Consider the following 7,835-nt stretch of genomic DNA (forward strand, 5'->3'; position numbering starts at 1 on the left):
GCGATACCAGACATGTTTGTTTATTTATTTATTTATAAAATGGGACAGGGGCCACATACAGTATTTAAATGCAGCTGTCAGCTTTGACAGCTGCATTTGAATAGTTAATTAGCCGGCTGTGGCGATCGGCCGTGGCAGCTAATACCCGCGGTCCCTGGCTGCACATAGCAATCGGGGACCGCAGGCTGCAAGGAGGGCTCACGCCGGGAGCCCTCTCTGCTTCCCCTTAACGACAGCATGACATGCGTTAAATATGTAAATGGCCCCTACAAGAAATATGGGGAAAAGATGTTCCAGGTAAAATCCCCTCAAAAGACAAGAGGGCATTGCCTCCGCCTGGAGAAAAAAAGGTTCAATTTTCGGAGGTGACAAGCCTTCTTTACAATGAGAACAGTGAATCTGTGGAACAGTCTACCCCAGAATCTGATCACAGAAAAACAGTGGAGGGCTTCAAAACCAGCCTAGTCAAGTTTGTAGACCAAAGTAACATAAATGCATATATATAGAACTTACCCATCATCCATCTCCCTTCCCTGTATTCATCCCCTTCTTCTATATCCCCTTTCCCTGTATCCATCCCCTCCTTGGTTGAACTTGATGGACATGTGTCTTTTTTCAACCGTATTAACGATGTAACTATGTAAATAAAATCTGAGCTGTAACTGGTTGCCATTGATAAGGCCAGCGATGCGATTTTACCTACCTGCACCGTACCTATATGAATACACATATATATAGGCCTCTTGCTCAGAAGCTCCAGCACATTAGAGAGTCCCTGATAGGGTTAACTTATAGTTGGACCATTTCTTACCTTGGAAAACTTCTGATATGACACTAGAAAGAATGTTTTGTCTCAAGAACTATTTCCCTCAGAGACATGTTTATCAGCGTCCAAGGCCGTTCTCAGAGGAAAGTTGCCTGTCTGTTACAGTGGGAATAATGTGAAAGTATCATTGCACAGAATGTATTGTTCTAACCTTTTTGAATAATAATAATGAATACTAATATAGATGCCATTGCGCATGACTGAATATCTAAATCACTAGCACCGCCTCATCTATGTCTTATTAGCATTTGTTACCACCCTATATTTTATCTGTCTATAAAATGTGATTACCATAATAAAACTTGGGCCATTTTCTCCAGGCTTATAATCATGATACATTGTCTTATCTGTGTCCATGACGTATAAGTAACGAGCTGGTAATACTGCAGGATTCCAACTCTAGATATAATTAAAAAACCATCCTTTACCTGGGTTTTTGGCTTCTCTCCATAGAGAGAGGTCAACATATAAATTTAACCTTAACATTTGGCGCCCTTGGCAGGGACTCAGCCGCTTGCAAACTAGAACGCAGACTGACGGGATGTGGTGATTTATCCGTCATCGGACGCGCAGATATAACTGGCCAGGTAAGAAAGACTTTCCTTTCTTACGTACTATCTGCGCCTCAGGGGAACGGATCTAATCAGATTCCCGTCACACCTGTGTTCTCTATATATGTTTGTAAAGCTGAGTCTATTTGTTAGACAAAGAACTCTGTAACCCAGGATAGGACAAGGTTAAAGTGCTGCATTGCCGTCGCAAACTGTTGTGTGATTGAGATAAGCTGTTGCTGTATTTATGCTGAATTAAGGAAAGGGATTGCCGAACTTATTCACTTCTGCGTCCTTACGGGGAGGCTGTGATTAATGCTTAACCCTTGTAATACAGCATGGCATCGAGAACAGCTGCGAGGTCACAGACAGTAGGCATAACTTTTGGAGTGAACGGGTTCCTGATAAGTGATATCTGTCTCGAGCAGCGGGAACAATACTTGTATTGATCCCATTATTTGTGCTTGTACTGTGGTAGAGAGCAGGTCAGAAGATCTGTGACTTACCCCCTTGCCCCCTAGGAGGAATTAGCAACGAGGGACAGTAGGTTGCTGTAGTGCGTCGCCATAGTGTGTCACTGTGACGGCTGGGCCTATAGCAAGGTTGCTGTAGTGCGTCGCCATAGTGTGTCACTGTGACGGCTGGGCCTATAGCGGCTGTGCTTGTTAAAACCTAAGGTTTAGGTTTCGTTCCCCAATACGCTACCTAGGGATTAGCTGAGCAAGGATGAGACAGTTATTCTCTAAAAAAAGGGATCACCAGTCTCCACAAGAAGTTTATGTGAAGCTGATGTGAAGCTAAGGAAGATAGCGATGGGCATGTAAAGATGCAGTGCAAGATCTAGAACAGATCTTTAGGAGGCTTGATATGAAGGCAGATACATGCCTTAGCCCCACCAACCTCTGGCTCTCTGACCAACACCTGGGAAACCCCTTACACTCCTGTGCACACTTATTTTTGCCTTGTGGGTAGGTAACCAGACCTACATGTAACATGCAGGGCAAATGGGTCCTTGAAATTTCCAGGAATCTTAGGGGTTAATCGAAGTACTATCCCTAAGGGGGAATCAAGGATTAGAGTTCTAAGAGAGGAGGGTGTGGAGTAGATAGAGAGATGAGAGCCAGAGGGTCAGACAGAAGGAAAACATTTAGGATAATGGGTGGGAAGCACAGGTCCAGCTGGGTGGACATGTGCCGGTGACCAACAATATCTAGATAAGACAGAATATTGTAGTGTGTGTGGCAGACCCAAGCCACATCATTATGTTACACCATTGTACCCAGTTTATATCTGTATACAAACCCCAGATCCTGCGAAAAGCCTAACCTCAAATAGTGTATATTGCCATGTAAGTGTCTGAGTACAAAGCCACGTACTCAGACAAGGAGAACAGTCCAGCTCATTGCTAGATACAGTACTGAGAGAGCTGAAGAGGTTAATTAATGCTGCGTAGTGAAGCAGCATACAAAGTTTTTTTTGTGTGTTATTTGTTATGTTTTGTACAAGGCCATCAACCAGCTCTGAGAGCTGCAGATCACATGCAAGCAGCATTAGAAAAAAAAAAAAAAAAAGAATCAGAGCTGTTAGTGTAATGTAATGTACGCTCCTACATTATACTGTATTTCAGCCAGTCTTACTAAGCTGGTGTTCCCCTTTAGAAGTATGTTACGTGTTACAAAATGTTGATCATTTTCTGTTGTCCCGACCGTGGAACATTTGCTTATTTAGCTACGCCACTTTTCTGTAATCAGCCCTCAAAGATGGCGACTGAAAGCCAACCACTCCCACATATCATCCACGTCTGTATTATAATTGTGACGTCTCAAAACCATGCCCTAAGCCAACACCCCTATATCCGGTTATCTAGTCCGGTGGCCATTTTAACTCCTGGCATTTCTGTCCTCCGCCCATACTGCTTAGTGTCACTGAGGGGGCGGGCACAGGACTTTCCGATAGAGTCTAACAACTGTTTTGCACATTTATTAATGAATATTATTACCTGATGGTGAAGAAAGTTAGACAAAGGTTTGTTGGAGGGAAAAGCAATGAGACTGTTTGAAGGAGCTGGGTCTATTAGACCTATTAGTGTATAAGATTGTTATACGGGAGTGTCAGTAGGAGGAGTCAGAGAGAAAAAGCACGTTTTATTAGGAATGTCAAGAGAAAAGTGATAATTGGTAAAGATCAAACGCAGAATTTTGTGCACTTATTAAGAACCCAATGGTATAAGGAGCCTGTAGTAACTTATTACTGTAACTTACACATTTGTATTTAAAAAGTATGTTGTAGGTATATATATGTATCCCAATATATATTGTAAGCAGATTTTCTTTAAGTGTGTGTCCCCAACGTATGATATTTCAAAGAAGAAGTAGTTTACTATAGTAAAATATATATACTTCTAAGGAGTAGTAACTTACTACTGTAATATATATTTCTATGTAACTTTATTTAACAAGTCTTTATATATATATATATGTGTATATATGTGTACACATCTATCCTAATAAGTTCTACGCAAATTGGTTTTTTTTCCTACTAAGTTATAAGTATGTGTGCCACTGTCCAAGGTTACAGTCTGGTGCATAAGAGCACAGCGCTGATATCTTCTGTAACTTCAAGGATGTTAGAAAAAAAAAGAAAAAAAAAAAAAAAAAACTTCCAAGAAATTTTAACTCTTGTATCTATGATTTTACTGCTCACTGCTCAAGGTTAGAAGTGAGGTACAGAGCGTTCTGTTTACTGATAAGAGCAGCGTATGGAAGGAATATTCATTTCAGCGAATTCATTTAATTTTTTTAATGTTTTTATTTTTAGGGGTAACAGTTTTGTGATGATTATAGCAGACTTAGCTCATGAATATATATGTACTTTTATCCCTAGTAAAAACCAAACCCATGTCCATGGCTCCAGTCTGCACTCCTTATGCCCCCCCAATATATATATATCTTGTGCTAAGTGCATTGAATCCAGCATCTCTGTTGCCTATTGATGTAGATTCAAATGGGGGAGGGGATAGAGGTGAATGGAAATGGGAGCAGCCCATTTTGATGGAGTAGCCAATTTTGATGTTTTAAATTTTTTTAAACACCGTACAAATTTTTTATTTTTGAATAAGGATGTTTTTGTTACTTATTGTGTTTGATATTTTAAATTGTGAAAGATGAAAATGTAATTGAAAGCCCAAATATTAATGAAAGTTTAAAAGTTTTCATTGTAGATTATCTCAGACTTTTCAAAGATGGATGACACAAGACGCAAGGATATATGGTGACCGCCATGCAGAGTGACGTTCCACTGCAGAAACCGCTCCTGCTATAAGCTGGAGGTGAGGACAATCACTGAGACATGTAGGATGGTTGAAGGTAACTGTGCAGATGTCTATATGAAGCCCACCATTATGGGTTAATTGGCAAATTAGAGATTTGTTTGGTCCCTGGGCTTACCAAAAAGCTGCCATAGAGCGGCTGACGCAACGTTCACGCTGACAAACCCTGATGCCAAAAAGGGTGATGGATGATGGATAAAGCTGGTGATGCGGTGGTTTCTGTGCTCTTCCCAAGGTAACAGTGTACAAAGCGTACAAGGGAATGGGGAGATGCTTCCAGTCTCTTCCTGAGGTAACCGTACATAGTGTACAGGTGGAGGGGGAGATGTGGATCTGTTTGTTTTTAAGTCTTTTCCAGAGACAATCAGCAACAAGCTGTGAGACCAGCGGATGGAGAAGAGGTACTGGGTAAAGATGGCAGTCAGACAGTAAGTAACTGTGTTTGCCGCCTGCCTTGTATCCCACTGTAAGTTATCTGACAAAACCAGCAGAAGGAAGCCATGTGTAATGTGGTGTAGTATCCTCACATTGGGCGGCCCAGGGGACAACAAATATAGGAGAGGGTTGTGTAGGGCTGTATTATCTACACCTGTCATAACCTACTGTAAGTAACACCGTAAAGTGCCTGTCTGCATAGTCTGTCATCTTCCTGCCTGTTTCAGGGAATGTAAGTGGACGTCATCCAGCTGCCACAGGTGGCCTATATAGGTATGTCCTTGTCTGTATTGGTGTCTTCTTTACAGGTCAAGCCAAAACTATGGGAGACAACAAAGCCAATGTCTGAGGTGATACTAGTGGCCTTAAAAGAAGCGATATAACTGAGGCCAAGAATCCAAGTGTCTGTAAAGAGGCCTGTCAGTCAAAAGATGGGTTTAAGGATAAAGGATCCATACCAATGCTACTATTACAAAAAGGATCATATGATATATTATTCTCATAAAAAGGCTTTGAAACCTTAGGTGATGTATCGTTTACACTTTGCTTTATTTCTATGGTGGTTATCTTATGTGTAATATATGATGATCTCAGTCAGACAAGAGACAATTCAGTAGGATCCAAATATTATATCGGTAATAAGCGCCCAGTCACTTCATATTATTGGTGTATGTATTATACTATATGATTATGTACAGGAAGAGATGTGACCATGCGATCAGTCATTAGACCTGTGGGATCTAATCATAAAGACGTTTTCTAGGTACAAAATGAAGTAAAAAGACTAAAAAGAAGTGGAAATTTTTAGAATCCGGTACTGAAGATTGTGAATTCACTAATTGGTTATTATAAGTGAATCTAGAGGTTACATAGTAGGTCACATTGTGGAGATTTTATTGCATTCACCTGTTATGCTGTTTTTGGTTTATGTGTCAATCAACTTTTTATTTTTGCTTTTGCCATGAGATAAGATTTGTTCACATCTAAACTTTTTATTTTCAGAAACTTTTTAAAGTTAGTTTTTGTGACTTTCCAATACCCACATGATACCAAAGTGGTAGAGTCCTTGTGATAGAGTCACATCTGTTATATACAGTGAAGAACTTATTGTCTGATCACTCAGTGTCACAGGGAGACGTAGGAGTGACAGGAGACTAGTTAGGTTCGGGACGGAGGATTGTCTTACCTTTAAAGCAGTCCTACGGTAAAGGGACCTAGAGAAGGGGGCTACATCTGTAGTCAAGATTAGGGACAAATCTTAGGGACAGGAGTGATGAGACAATAAGGTTTGGTTATTTTGATAAAATCCGGAGAGGTATTTGTCATATACATATATTAGTTTGGGTATTGATAATAAGCTTTTATTTGTTTTGTTGTAACTAAGCTGTATATTGATGTATACTATACAGACTCGCCCATTGTTTAGTATTTTCTTTCGGTTATTGCAGATCTTACTACCACATCTGCTGTAAGTTTGTTCCGCCATCTATAACTTTCAATAAAACGTATGGTACTATTTTTGTCTATCCTATGGTGATGCCCATAAACTAATGGGAGTCCTTCAGGGTCTCTTCCAAGTGGTCTTATGCATAATACTGATCTGTTTTTCAGTAAAAGTGTTCATGTGTATTTCTCTCGTATAAAACCTCGACAAACAGGAAGAAGCTTCACCCTCATATAAGAGACTAACGTTACTATGCTTTCTTTCTCTTATCGGTTCTCTTGAATCTGTGCCGCCTGGACATTTCTGGAGGTTGGATGCTGTACTAGTACTTGGAGGATGTTTTCACCTGTGGTCCCTTGATCAACCTGCGACTGAGGGTGGAGTCCTTAAAACCTCCGGCTACGACCCAACCACCAGTGATGAACCATATCCATGCTCCACGGATGTCAAATGGGGGAATGATAAGGCCAGCGATGCGATTTTACCTACCTGCACCGTACCTATATGAATACACATATATATAGGCCTCTTGCTCAGAAGCTCCAGCACATTAGAGAGTCCCTGATAGGGTTAACTTATAGTTGGACCATTTCTTACCTTGGAAAACTTCTGATATGGACACTAGAAAGAATGTTTTGTCTCAAGAACTATTTCCCTCAGAGACATGTTTATCAGCGTCCAAGGCCGTTCTCAGAGGAAAGTTGCCTGTCTGTTACAGTGGGAATAATGTGAAAGTATCATTGCACAGAATGTATTGTTCTAACCTTTTTGAATAATAATAATGAATACTAATATAGATGCCATTGCGCATGACTGAATATCTAAATCACTAGCACCGCCTCATCTATGTCTTATTAGCATTTGTTACCACCCTATATTTTATCTGTCTATAAAATGTGATTACCATAATAAAACTTGGGCCATTTTCTCCAGGCTTATAATCATGATACATTGTCTTATCTGTGTCCATGACGTATAAGTAACGAGCTGGTAATACTGCAGGATTCCAACTCTAGATATAATTAAAAAACCATCCTTTACCTGGGTTTTTGGCTTCTCTCCATAGAGAGAGGTCAACATATAAATTTAACCTTAACACCATAAGACATATTTGACTACCAAGACTGCCTGATAAGACTACCAAGCTGTCTGATGTTATTTTTGTCCCACAGCAACCAATAACAACTCATGCTTAATATCTTAACAAACACTGGTAAAATGAAACCTGATTTGTGATTGGTTGCTGTGGGA

General features: G+C 40.3%; 1 long non-coding RNA gene across 1 annotated transcript; it reads left to right on the top strand.

Annotated features, from left to right (window-relative positions):
• The first annotated feature begins 678 nt into the window (after positions 1 to 678).
• Positions 679 to 7,531, top strand: LOC138788456 (uncharacterized). Its single transcript, XR_011362607.1, has 2 exons — positions 679 to 1,924; positions 1,980 to 7,531. It is a non-coding gene; the product is annotated as an uncharacterized lncRNA (long non-coding RNA).
• The last annotated feature ends 304 nt before the right edge of the window (positions 7,532 to 7,835 follow it).

The sequence above is a fragment of the Dendropsophus ebraccatus genome, chromosome 4 (assembly GCF_027789765.1).
Source record: "Dendropsophus ebraccatus isolate aDenEbr1 chromosome 4, aDenEbr1.pat, whole genome shotgun sequence".
In the NCBI taxonomy this organism is placed as follows: Eukaryota; Metazoa; Chordata; class Amphibia; order Anura; family Hylidae; genus Dendropsophus; species Dendropsophus ebraccatus.